Genomic DNA, 14,452 nt, shown 5'->3' on the forward strand with positions numbered 1-14,452 from the left:
GAAGCATGCTCGACCACCACATACAAGTTTTATAAGCTTTCAATAATGATATTAATTAACCCATCGTTTCAAGCGTTTTACGGTTTGCGAACAGCGGTGCAGAATTAGCCCAAGGAAAATTCTAATTTCTATAACTTGATTATAATTTATATCGTGTACTAACATTAATGTAATACATTACTGTAATAGCTTCTATATTTTTTTATAAACAATAGGCCCCTTTGAGAAATGACTTACTTAATGTGTGTTTGTTTGTCTTTTTTCACGTCTCAATAGACCTTTTTTGTAGAATGAAGACAACAAGGTCTTTGTTAAGTCACAGGTTAGCTACTCATGAAGATAAAAAAACGTTACACGGTTAAAGCCAGGGCAGACCGCTAGCAACAGATAAAAGTCAACATTTAAATTTATTGCAGCTTATAAAATGGGAAACGTTACCTTTCCAAACACACCAATTATATGAGTCAACGTGCCAATAAATATATTTTGTCAGGGTATTACCGAATATTGGCCATACGTGCTCTACGAGACGTTTTTAAGAGCTATCGTCTATACAGTTTTTGGCGAACACTATAACTAGTTTAGTAATCCAGAAGTAGTTTGTGGCATTTTATTTTTTTAAATTGAGACTTAAATTTTTAAAATATTAAAATAAAAGATATAAAAAAAGCTATGTATAAAAGCTATGTTCAAAATTTACAACTTTTACAGTTGCATATTTGAAATCTGTTGTCTGTGTGTGCATGTGCCTTGTGAGGGATGAATAAGCATGTATGTGTGTGTCGTTATCACCAGATTAACATTTCTTCTATTCCTCCATATTTTCCAATTTACATTGCGAAAAATGATCACGTAATCTTTAAGCCATGATAGTAATTAAGTCTTAGGGACTCATTGAGAGATCTCTTTAAGAGTACCAGTATACTATACTTACTGTGCCGTCACAGTATGTATTTAATAACATTTTACACATACACAGTAACATCGACTTACATACTTTTATTGTGGGAGTCGAGCACGCTTCAGCACGAATTGGGCCAGCTCGCACCGGGGAAGTACCACACCCCCACAGAAAACCGGCGTGAAATAGTGGCATTGCCACTGTGTTTCGTACAGTGAGTGGGGGAGCCGGAGGCCCGTTTCCTTTTCCTCACCCGTCCCAATCCATTCCTTCTTTCCAGTCGTTAATCCATTCCTTTTCCTTTACCCCAAAAAAGCGGGCAGCGCATTTGCAGAGGCCCTACCTTTGCGAATGTTCATGGGCGGTGGTGATCGCTTACCATCAGGCGAACCACCAGCTCAGTTGCCCGCTATGACATTAAAAAAAGACATACAAAAGTAGGTGATAGACATAGTTATGAGAGGAGGAATAGAAATAAAATTGAAATGCCTGTTTTCCGGCTTAGTAAAGTAAAAAATTCATTTATGGGACAAGCTATATAATAGAATTTATACAATAGAATTATATTTAATGAAACGCTTATACAATAGAATTCCTCATAGTATTAAATCGTTAAGTAGTGCTTAATTCAAAAACTTTATTAAAAATGTATTAGTTCAGAGAGCCTACTATAGCATTAAGAAATATATTGAAGATGACAATCCATGGAATGTTGTCGCTTAAGAACCACAGGGCAGTTCATTGGCATCATTGTTATGTACATGTTACATATTGTGTAGAATTAAAATGTAAAATTTATATTATTTTAAAAGAGCAACTACAGAGTGGCTCCTCTCGGTGGTAAATGTGTAATATGACGATTCAAAAGTGCTTCTATAAGAAGTGTAATTGAATGAATAAATGTTTGAGTTTGAGTTTAAGTCTAACACAATCAGCTACGAAATATACAAACAACTGAAATTACACAAGAGTTACTAGTATAGTATTATGTTATCTGTAACGTAAATCTGTAGTCCACAGTAAACTTCGCTTGATGTACCCCCAACTCTGACATTCAGTGTTCGTTTTGACTGACTGAAATTCCCATTTGAATAATTCCATCGGAATATTCAGGATCCCTATCAAGCTTAAGCATACTCTGGCATAAACACTTATGTTGAACACAAAATCAATAATAATTAAACCAGAATAAACCTATATAACTAAATAAAATGTGCTTGAGAAGATTTCTTTTCAGGTTTTCTCATTTATATTACGCTACCTGCGCCCCGCGGTTTCACCCGCGTAAGTCCGTATCCCGTAAGAATAGCAGGATAAAAAGTTGGCTATGGTTATTCCAGTTGTCCAGCTATTTACGTACCAAATTTCATTGCAATCGGTTCAGTAGTTTTTGCGTGAAAGAGTAACAAACGTACACACTTCCTTGTAAACTTTCACCTTTATAATATTAGTAAGATAGGATGGGAAGTAGGATGTTTACCAAGATATTAGTTTATACTACCTGGAAACAATCTAGGATATTTACAATTTTAAGGTGCCTTAAATTACATAAATAAATAGAAATACTCCACTGCTTTTTAATGTGGGATGCGAATTGGGCCATGACTTAAAAAACTTACAGTTTTGGATTTATTTTGTTATTGGGATCGTAAGCATATATCGTATTTATAAAATAATTAGAACAGCAAGAACAGAAATTTTGTACAAAACAGAATTTCAACAGCAAAATTTGAGCTCAATTTGACTTTTTTATGTAATAAGGTTTGCATATGTTTTTATGTAATAAATCTTTAAAACAATGAAATGTCCCTGTCACAAATAAGTATGACTGGCGCTGTCAGGTAAAAAGACATTTTAACACAATTTACATACAGCCTAAAATCGTTTAAGGGTCAAAAATTATTGGCGAGCCAGATTCGAGGGTTCCGTAGATTGGGTGCGAAATATCTGGAAATCCGATTTGACACTTCGATATCGTCACGTTATATCATTCTCTTTCGGCTGAGTTCTGTGGAAATGGACTCATTTAAAACTACAGTACAGTATATCTAAATATTTATTAGCTAATAAGAAAATGCGACTGGTATATTATCTTATATATATTTATGTAAATGAAATTGTATGTATATCATCCATTTAATATTATAATAATGATATTTCAACCATTATATCAAAAACGAGGAACGGGGCTCTATAAAATTCTAACCTTTCATACAAAATATATTCTCCATTAAATAAATAACTTCGACACCCTCGCGCCTCACAAAGGCTGCTAAATAAAAACAGATCTTATCTCCTCCAATAGAAAACTAGTGGAGCATTGTTCTCGAAAATCTTATTTTAAGGCAATGAGGGCTGTACGCTGTACACTGATGGCTTTGTTGTGTCAAACTGTAAAAGACGGCAGACGTAAACGAGCCAACAAAGAAATGAATTCAAAATAAAAAATATACGCCTCCATAATAACGAGCGTATCGACAGGTGCACTTGATAGGAGTCATCGCTATTCTTTTTATTTATGGGAAGGGTTCAGTGGGATGATATGGGGCCAATTATACTTTTTCTTCAGTGAGAAGGATTTTTGTTTTGCCCGTTTATATAATCTATATCTATTCTATTAGTTTGTTTGTTGGAACGTACTAATCTAAGGAACTACGGAATCGATTTCCAAAATGAATTTCACGTGAGTGCAATATATGTACCACGAGCGAAACCGGACCTCTAGCCTATTTGATATTTATATTTTGCGGGTGTTTTGATATCGAGTTATCGAGAAGTAATTTGTTCCTTTAAATTCAAAGTATGGGTAAGCAATTACTTGACCAATCGTGTGTGTTATACTAGCCACTCGCCCCGGCTTCACACGTGGTCTATGTATAGCCTATGTCACTCGTTGAAGTTGCAGCTTTCTAATGGTGAAAGAATTTTTGAAAACGGTGCAGTAGTTTTTGTATAAAAACGTTACAAATACTTACATACAAATCTTTCCTCTTTATAATGTAAGTATATATATAAAATTCTCGTGTCACAGTTTTCGTTGCCAAACTCCTCCGAAACGGCTGGACCGATTCTTATGAAATTTTGTGTGCATATTGGGTATCTGTGAGAATCGGCCAACATCTATTTTTCATACCTCTAAAGGATAAGAGTAAGGCAGAACAGCGTTTGCCGGGTCAGCTAGTGTAAGTATAGATTTTTATAAATGTTTTAATCTTTACACAGATTATATCCCGTTTTGCGCGTTATCTTAGAAACTAATATATCATAATAAAGCCATACAATAATTGGCATTTCAAGACATCAACACTTTTATATGTTTCATATCCAAATACATTTATGTACGAGTTCTTATGGTTACTAAGAAACGATCCTTCAAAGACGATTGGAAATTGCTTCCAGAAAATAACTTCAATAGATGAAGGCCTCACAACATGGCCGGCAGTTCTTAATTGACTCCTTCTTCGACATATCGGTCGATCTATATTGAAAAATCCATTTCAGAATACAACTTTTCGTCAATCATTTCTAATCCCGTCTTATGATCGGTATTTTTTTATTCTTTAACATTTTCAATGGTTTTTATTGTGCATTATGATAATGCAATAAAATACGAAAAGGTTGCGTTCCATGGAGACAATATTGTGATCATTGAAAGTTTTATAACTTAAGATGGTTTTAACATTTATCTTATGCTTTATAGATGGCATAGGACGTCCCTATATGCACATAAGAAATTCGATTGCCGAGATAAAATCATGAGGATTGTATTGGTCAGGATTGAATATCGCTTCTTAATCCATTATTTTCATTTTTTTTAAACCTGCTCTCTATTAATTGTTTGTGGTAAGTCTATCAAAATGTCATAAATGTGACCACTGAAGATCACATTAGTACAGAGTAGCTGTATGCATCTCATTTGCACGTGGTACATAGCCTATACCACTCAGCAAAGTTGCATTCACACAAAATTTTCTAAAGGTAAAATTTTTAAAATCAGTCCAGTGATTATGGATCAAAACGTTACAAACATACAAAAATACCAATAAAATAGACAACGGTTCCATCAAATATCAACACAAACACGTTTGAAACTAATCAAACACATAGGTAGACATAGATACTGTAAGTTATGAAAAAGGAACTTTAACTAGTTATAGGTTAAATATCTTCGTCACACAGTCAGCCGACATTTGACAAAATAATATATGATGAAGGTACCGGTCTAGCTGTCAATCCTGTGTCTTGTTAAGGAGATAAAAATGACTAAATTATAGATTCATTATTCGCCACGCCGAGTCGATATAAACCCTCGGGTATTAAACATGCATACGCGTACTATTTTGTTGAGCGTATTTATCTCAGTTTGATATCTCAACACGTGTGTGGTTTTCATTAACATTGTAGTAATTTTTGTTGATATTTATTACATTTTAACTTAGGATTAATAGCGTTGAGATATTTTAAAAGAATAGGAAATAAAATCTCATTTATAAAGCATTTGAATTCTATAAAAGTGAAAATAAAATTAATGGCGTTTTTTAGTTTAGTGTCTATATATTGTTGTTATACTCATCACACTTATTATACAGATGTATTATATTCTAAAGTAGCGCTTTGTTTATGTAAATATGCCGACTGAAGTTATAGAAAATAAAGTCTGCTAACTCAGTCTTTATACTTAGTCGTCAATCCTTTCCTCATACCTTACCCTTTAAAGCGGGCAGTGCATTCGCAGAGGCACTAGCTCTGCGAATGTTCATGGGCGGTTGTGATCGCTTACCATTAGGTGAATCACCAGCTCAATTGCCCGCTATGACATAAAAAATCCGATGCTGAACCATACCGTGTTTTAATTTATTAATAACTTTTGCACTATCGTAAATCTAGATTAGATTATTTACTATTGATTTATACATTTACCAACCACACACGATTTATAAATAAATGAAATAGCATAAATTTTTCTGTATGTTATTAGGTTTTTACATGAGTGGAAATGCCAAACGCAGCTGCGCGTTATATTTGATTACCTGCGATTTAATTTGGTCACTTTTACCTGTTATGTAACTTTAATTGTTAACTATAATAAATGTATTTTATTTCAGAATATATATACAGTATAACAGTTCTGTTCTTGATAAGTTATATATCTTGTGAAAAAAACCTTTAACGTAAATAAACATAGTTATCTTGTTATAAATAAATTGGCATGATAACTCTCCCTTTAACAATTTACAAATGCATACGACGTACGTGATAATGTTTAATTCACACCAGTCATAAATATTTTACAAGTGTTAAATGAACTCCCATAAATTGTAAAAGTGCATAAAAGTGTTCATTTTAAATATTGCTACCGCGTATTTCCATTAACTAACAACAATACACTTTATAAATAACAATAATCTAGTGTTTTAGACATTAAAATTCAGCAATTTCAATTTAAACAAAAAACTTAATCACAGCTATTAAGTACGCGCAATTAAAATTTTTAAATAACCTATTATAAAAGTTGTAAGGAAGTAAATTATAAATGAAAAATGGCGCTATTATAATATTACGCGATAAAAATATGGAAGTAGCCACGTATTGCGTGAAACATAAACATGAGGGCTGGCACGGTTTTTTGATTTATTCGTTTCATTTGTTAGGGTCACTATACGTACTTTTTTACGTGCGACTGCACGTATTTGTCAGTGTTTGACCGCTTTCATTATTGTTAGTGAGGAATTGTTAGACGCGCTCAAAGATAGGTTCGAAGGTTATATTATCTTCTGTTATACGCTTGCTTTTTCAACGAACATCAGAAAGACAAATTAGTTATGTGATAGGTACAAATGTCTTATTATGGAGACCGTAATAATAAATTATACGTTATTTAACATTACGTTTATGTGTCCATAAGTCAAAGGAAGCTTCGCTTTTTTTTTCATTATTAACATTATCTTAATAACAAAAAGATTTATTAAGATCTTATCGTTTTTAATTTTTTGCAACTTTGATTCTTTATTCGACTATAATTATGTGATTGATATTCGATAAATCTATTAAAACAGAGCCGTAATAAATATCCATTATTTCATATTATTCCAACCAATATGGAAAAATTATCTTTGCAAATAGCATATAAACGTATTTGCTAACACACATTTATCAGGCGCTAAAAGTTTCACGTACGCAATTGACATGTCCACTGTTCAATTTATCTCTTTAAGAAAAATGTAATAGACTTTTTATAGGTCACGGTTGAGAATACCGTAGAGTAATAGGAAGGTCAGACGCTAATATATGGAACCTCTTTGTCCAGAAGGTAAGGCATGATGACGTCATAAATATTTTTTGCCTTTTAGTACCCTTATAATTTCTTTTACGGTTAGTTGATTTTTACGAGAGCAACTTTGAACGTTTAACGGGAGTTTAAGGCTAAGTGGCAACATCAGTCTTGACTCCCTTATTAAGTGCTTTATTGTTTTCTTTAATTCAACAATTTTATATGGCAGTAGTGAATTATTTTGTACTTTGCAATGCCAAAGAATATTTTTGACACTGATTGATTGAAGTTCCTGATTGTTTGTATCTTATAAACACGATTGCATCAAACCAAAATTATTAAAATCAGCCTAGCCATTCTCCATTTTTAGCGAGACTAACGATTTTTGAGACAGCAATTGTTTTTTTTTTATATGTAGGTAACATAAGTTGGCATATAATAATTAGATTATATTTTAAGCTTAATACTTCGCCTAGACGCCGTCAAATACTCAGTATTGTATTCAAGAGCCTTACAAAAGGTCACTGAACATAACAAAAATTGATACGCACGTAAATTAAAATATTATATCCATTTGTTTACGTCCACGTAACAATAAATACATTTCAGGTATTCATTTATATTGCTATCTAAATAAAAATCTCTAACTACACTTTTCCGTGTAATTGTACAAACATTCAGTGAGTCAGCCCTGAACGTATTGTCGTGTCGGCTGTACATTAAACCGGGATCGGCCATTTTGAGCGTTTTACACGCCACCTGTATTCAATATAAAGCAACAATTTTATATGCAGGATATATAAATCTAGAAGGTACAAACTAGTTTTGTATCAGATACACAATTACAGCGCGACACGGCTATTTTGGCGAGCTTTCATTAATTACGTCCGTTAACTATTTTTCATCTTTTTTTCATAAACGCACAAAAATCATTGTTTTTCGTACCTTTGAAGGGATTGAAATAAGCTTGTCACTCTGCAACAACCACTAAATATAAGAAACAAATTGCAGTTGACAAAAAAATGCAATAACCATATGAGGTTATTAACTGGTATTTCAAAACATAAGTGTAGAATTTATTATTATAACATATTCCATATATCTTTATAAGTGTTTTTACTTAATATAATGGTCAATAGTCTTCCAGCATCTCTATATCATGGAATTTCACGCACAAGTCATATAATGAAAATACGTGAAACTAAAAGAATGGCCCCGTGCTACCCCGCATTTATAATTGACTACGTATTAACAGAGCTTAACGGTTTAATTCTAGGCCTTTGTAGAAATGTTATCGGAAATAGTAGCTCTTTAGTTAAGTGAACCGAAATGGTAGAATTATATCGGATATGACTACTATATTAAGTCATTAGCGCAAAATAGCTCTTTTACTTTGATTTTTTTTTTGTTTTTCTGATGTTTATCAGACTTGATGTGGATGAACAATAAAGAAAAACTTTTAATGGAGTAAATACTACAATTTACGACTGATATAGTACTGAAATTCGGTTTATCTCAAGGGAATGTGTAGTTTGTTGGAACTCCGAAACTTACGTGATCTTACTGTATTTCATGAAAAACTTTATTGTACTCTATAGTATAAATGTGGTTGAAAGTCAATATTAATTTATTGTCTACAGAACAATTATACTTACTTAATTATTATCAATTGTAATATATAACTTATAAGTTTAAACGAAGATTGGAGAAAATTTTAATCGACGATCCCAAAAGAGGAAGGTGGGTTTTGGTCCCTTTTTAGAATCTTTAGTGTATATTAATAATACGATTCATTCATAAATTTGAATTGAGATTCAAATAAAATAAACAATCTTAGTTCTACGGAAAAAGTCTAGCCTCATTACAATGAACACGCCGAGTAAACATCCCTTTATAAAGATAATTCCAGAGAAACAACTGTATATTGTAAACGCTTAGCACCTCATAAGAAATGGCGCACATATGTGCCCTCCCAGCGGTAAACTCAACAAATATTTGGGCAGTTTTATGAGTTCTAGGATCAGGACTTATGTCTACAAATTACTCGTTTTGTTAATGTACGAAGACGGACCGCATTATTACGTCTTACAGCCTGAGAAAAAATAAATGACACGGTACTTGCATTACTTCTATGTTATTAGAATCTTAGAAAAAATTATACAACTAAGCATTAAATGAGAAGCTCAGTAGCTTCTTTTTATCTAATTGCAGTTGTTTTAAATGTAAATAATAAGTTTATTCACTTTACATTGAAGTTTTGCCTGAAACAAGCTTAACCCCCGCTACTAGGAATAGAAATATGTGATAAACATAGCCTAATAATCAAGTAACGTATACGCATCAAAAACATTATAATATACAGCTAGTATTTTGTAGAATGCGATGTTTCGCCTCGGTAAAAAGAAGCGTATACCATCTCTAGTTTCCTAGCTATATCAAAAAATGACACATCATAAGACAAATAAATACACTTTTGCATTTAAAAAATTAGCAAGTACAGTATTCTTACTACATTACATTTAATATTAATATTTCAATCAATTCTAAACAGAGACAATTCACAAACAAGTGCAAGCTAACACAAAAGTCATCTTCATGTTACAAAATAGCAATTTATTCCTATGAATAACGTGACATGAAAATATCAAATGCCGTTCGAGCAAACTTAATAACAGCAATTTAGCAAAATGCTTCAGGTCAGTTTTACTTCATTATGAATAAAAGGAGGGCAGATTTTCACGTAACTAGATTACTGGCGAATCTTCGGGGTGGCTCTCGGTAAATTACTAGATTATCGTGTACAATTAGAGGTTGAGGTAATTTCATTTGAACGGTAAATCGACGCTTAAATCTTAAATGAACTTTTATAATAATGTTAAAATACATTAATGGAAAGAAGAGAGAGGATGGCTTCGGAACGTATTTGCTTTACTTATGAATTTCGGACGTCTTAGGTTGTTTGTAGAAAATAAATCGGATAATACTAAGACATAAACAGTAAAAGACGGAATTTTTAATTAAATTTAAATAATAGTTTGTGACGTTTTGGCATTACAAAATAAATAAGGTATGATATGATATTAAACCAAGAGCATCGACTCCCAGAGGTCGACGATGACTTTAAAACTTTATTTGTTTCCTGAGAAAAAATAAATAGTGCTTATGTGTTAATAATATTCCAAGTGTTGCCACCACTTTACAATCCATAAATACTATGTACCTTACATTTTTCTCAGATGTTCCTGTACTTATCTGAGAAAAATAAAAACATATTATCAAATCTGTATTTTAATATGTTTTCACAAACAATTTGTAATTTCTCATACAATCACATAATGTATTACCAACAATCAATACATTATTACAATTTAACAACAAGACCTTGTCTATTATCCAAAAACCATGCTCTCCTTAAAATTAAACAAGCAATCACAAAAATCTCTTCACACGGTGACAGAAAACATATTAATATACTCGGCAATTTAGCATCAAATTAAAATGAAAGCTACATCACTCGTCCGTTTTATAAATAGCAAAGCTAAGGACTCAAAATATTCCAAAAGCAAAATAACAAAGCGAAAGAACATACATTTAAAAAGCAATAAATCAAACGTCGCGTTATTAATGTTAATGTACCTACCTACTCACAAAAAAAATTCGGTACACCTACCTACGCCTTTAAAACATTCCTACTTATTTAATGTTCAGCGTACTAAACCCTAATGCCTCATTGACACGAAAACAGAAATGTTCTGTTTGTTTTATCTACACCTAGGATTTTTAGTTCGCATTATGGGTTGTTGTTAACACGTTTTACATCCAATTTGCTGTAGGGTTGATCACGCGGAATGTTTTGTATCGATCACGCTAAATATTTCAAATTAGCGATGAACGAACTGATTATCAACATAACAAAATAAAGAATGACCTAAGAGCAGGAACGTTTGACAACCTGTCATTTATGTACTTATTTATGGAACTTTTCAGTATTACCAAGCTTCGAAGACGCGGGTTTCTGTAATGGGTAACCCAAATAAAACATTTTTCTTTATTTTTAAATTCAAATGCGTTTAAAACAAACTTGTTTTACTCTACTTATTTGATAGAAATATCGAAACAAACACATTAAATAGGAAACAATACCCCTAGAAATACTTACGAGTTCCAGAGTTATACCTGTTTGAATAAAACAATGGTGCAATTGTTGGCACTTTGAAAGTCGATAAACTTTTGTATTTCCTATACTTACAGTAAAATGGAACTATTATAAGATCCATTAAAAGCACTAACGGCGCACGTCGCTCAACATAATATTTAGCTATTTAAATGAATTCCCTAAAAATAAACTTTTAGAATTAGTACGAACGTACTGAGCCATTGAATTAATTTAAATAAAGGAGTCTCTTGAGTCGCATATACTTCGTCACGAATTTAGCCACCCTTAAAAGTTACGTTTTTATTTTAGCAATTTATAGAAGAAAGAACTTTTATCAATTTACTTTTTTCATGTTAGAGCGGGTAATCGAACTGGTGCACCTCTGGTAAGCAATACTCAATGCCCATAAGCAGCGGTGTCCACTTTCAAGAGGTAATGAAAGGATTGGCGACAGGATTAGAGGAATAGACTGGGTAAGGTGAAGAAAAGAAAATGGGCCTCCGACTCCCAACTCTCATAGTAAGAAACACAGGAGGATATTATAAATTTTTACGTTCATGTTCTCTGGGGGTGTGATACGGGGTGAATTCGTGGCGAACCGTGCTCGACTCCGACATAATATAACGCTTTAAATATATAGGGTTGGTTGACCTGTATTTGGAAGTCTTTTTCGAATTATCTTGTTGATTTAGAAATTAAAAGCTTTTTAACGGATTTTAAACGCGATTTATTCATTATATTGTAAATATATTCTAAATGTATAATACTCGCGTAAAATCAAACACAAGAAAATACTATCTTGTTGATGTTTATGTAGGCTATTTGTTTCATTAATTTCTCCCGTAATTTTTTTTATTATTCAATTTTAAAATAAAAAACACACCGAAATAATTACAGAATCCACTTAATTGTCTCACGTGCTCTTATACTATATACGTATGAAATTTATCGATCCTTATCAGGACAGTATGATTAACTCATTAAATTATTGTACTGTGCATTTAATATAATTCAAAACTGAATTGAAAGGAGTCTGTTTCATACAGATATACAAGTAAAACCAAAAAGCGTGTTATTAAATTGGAAACGCTATAATAAATAAATTAAACATAAAATAGCGAGATTTCATATTTAGGTACCTTGCCAGTTAACAATTTTTTATTTAAACCCAAAAAGGTAAATATTTTTGCAGTAAGAATGTCTGTGAAGAAAGATAAAGAAATCATTTTAGGAGACTCAAAAAAATAAGCAAACATGAAAAAATATTATTCCTCCTACTTCCTCTAAATTCTTACAAAGTTCTCGCTAAAAAAATATAAAATCCCATTTTAAACAGTTTAATCAAAAAGACAATACCCGCAGTATAATTCATAATAAGACATGAAAAAACACACAATTAACGAGAGCCTAACGCCAAAACTTCCATTCAATCTTAACCCGCAAAGTTGAACCAGGACGAATCGCAATGAAGAGCTTTTTTCTTCAGATCAAGAAGTCTAACCGGATAATTAAAACGTCATTCATTCACGACTGGCTTTAGTCCGATTCCTCGGCTTGCGAAAACCCTACCTATTCTTTTACATTATGCCTTTTTTACCTTCCGAATTTCCACTCCAGCTCCGACCTTCTTGTATCCATTATTTTAAGACTGAATTGTTAGTGAAATTGAGCACTTGAGATTTCGTATAATTTGACTGCCCTTATGGTGATTTATGCTAATTGCGCGACAAAATGATTATAATTAAAATTTGTTACTGGAATACTTTTTCTCGGACCTGTATAGAAATGTAATTATAAATTTAGATACTAGAAAATTCAAATTTTTATTTAATTAATCGTGCAAATTGTGCATTCCCTTATTGTCTATTATGATCTTTACATATAAAGTTTATGGCCACTACAAGACTCTTAGCAGGGTTATGAGAAAAAAACCAGCACGCTGGCAATCTGCCGGTTGGCAGTTGTTAAGTCATCGATCCCGGTTTCAGAATATGCAAATGTCCTCATCATGTTTTCCTTCGTAAATTTAAGTTGATAGGAAATTATTTTTAAAAGAACTTTGTTTTACATAAAGTAGCTATTCATTAAAATTAATTAATCAAAAATAATAAAGACTTTGCTACTAAAGTAATAAAACTAAAAATATAAACATTTTTTCATTGAAGAACATGACTTTAACAACCTAACTATAGCTGCTATATGTTTCGATCTACAAATGCAATATACTTACATCCAACACTCTAACAAAATAATCACATTTGATTCAGTATTATGTACCTATGTGTCCTCCACTATGTACCTTAAACATCGAAGCTTAACAAACCAATTTGATCGTTCACAACAATGAGGTGAACGTGGCCAGATTTCAAAATTTTCACTATTAAATTTATACATAACAAAAAATAAAAAAATTCGACGTATACAGTCCGCACGCTAATACCCATACTATTAGCTGCATCCATTTCGTTTTGTACGATATAATTTTGTGTAGAAATACAATTCCATCGCAGGCGCATTATCATTTGATATATTTGATTACACTTTGTAATTGTGTTGGTGATTGTTTATTTATTCATATTACATACTCATAGGGGAGTGTTGGAAAAGTGGAGTTCACTTAGAATGTTATGAAACAAATAAATGAACACGCATCCTTACCTATTTCTGTAAGTAAATGCGACTGGTATTTAATTTAAATTTTGCTTACAATCTAAATTATAATTAAAGATTTGGTTTTAAGTAACAATGTTTAATGGATTTCCTCAATATTTTAACGGATAATTGAAGCAATTTTTAGAGCGAAATTTTTATAACAGCGTCATAGAAGTATTTAAATATTTACATTGTGAGGATAGCTACAGATTAATATAATACTCAATATATTAGGTACCCTTATTTTTATGCATGCTGACAAAAAGTATCTATGTAGATCTTTTTAAACTACTAAACTATTTACTTACTAAACTATGGTATCATTTAGGAACGCTCTAATTTTATGATGATCCTATCATCATTTAAACAAACTGCTTAAATTATTATCACATTTATTTATTGTCATTGCACCATTATTCAGACTTAAATCTTTTGATCAAGTATCGAAATCAAGCTGAATTCTATCCTACTA

Source organism: Zerene cesonia, chromosome 16 (assembly GCF_012273895.1).
Source record: "Zerene cesonia ecotype Mississippi chromosome 16, Zerene_cesonia_1.1, whole genome shotgun sequence".
NCBI lineage: Eukaryota > Metazoa > Arthropoda > Insecta > Lepidoptera > Pieridae > Zerene > Zerene cesonia.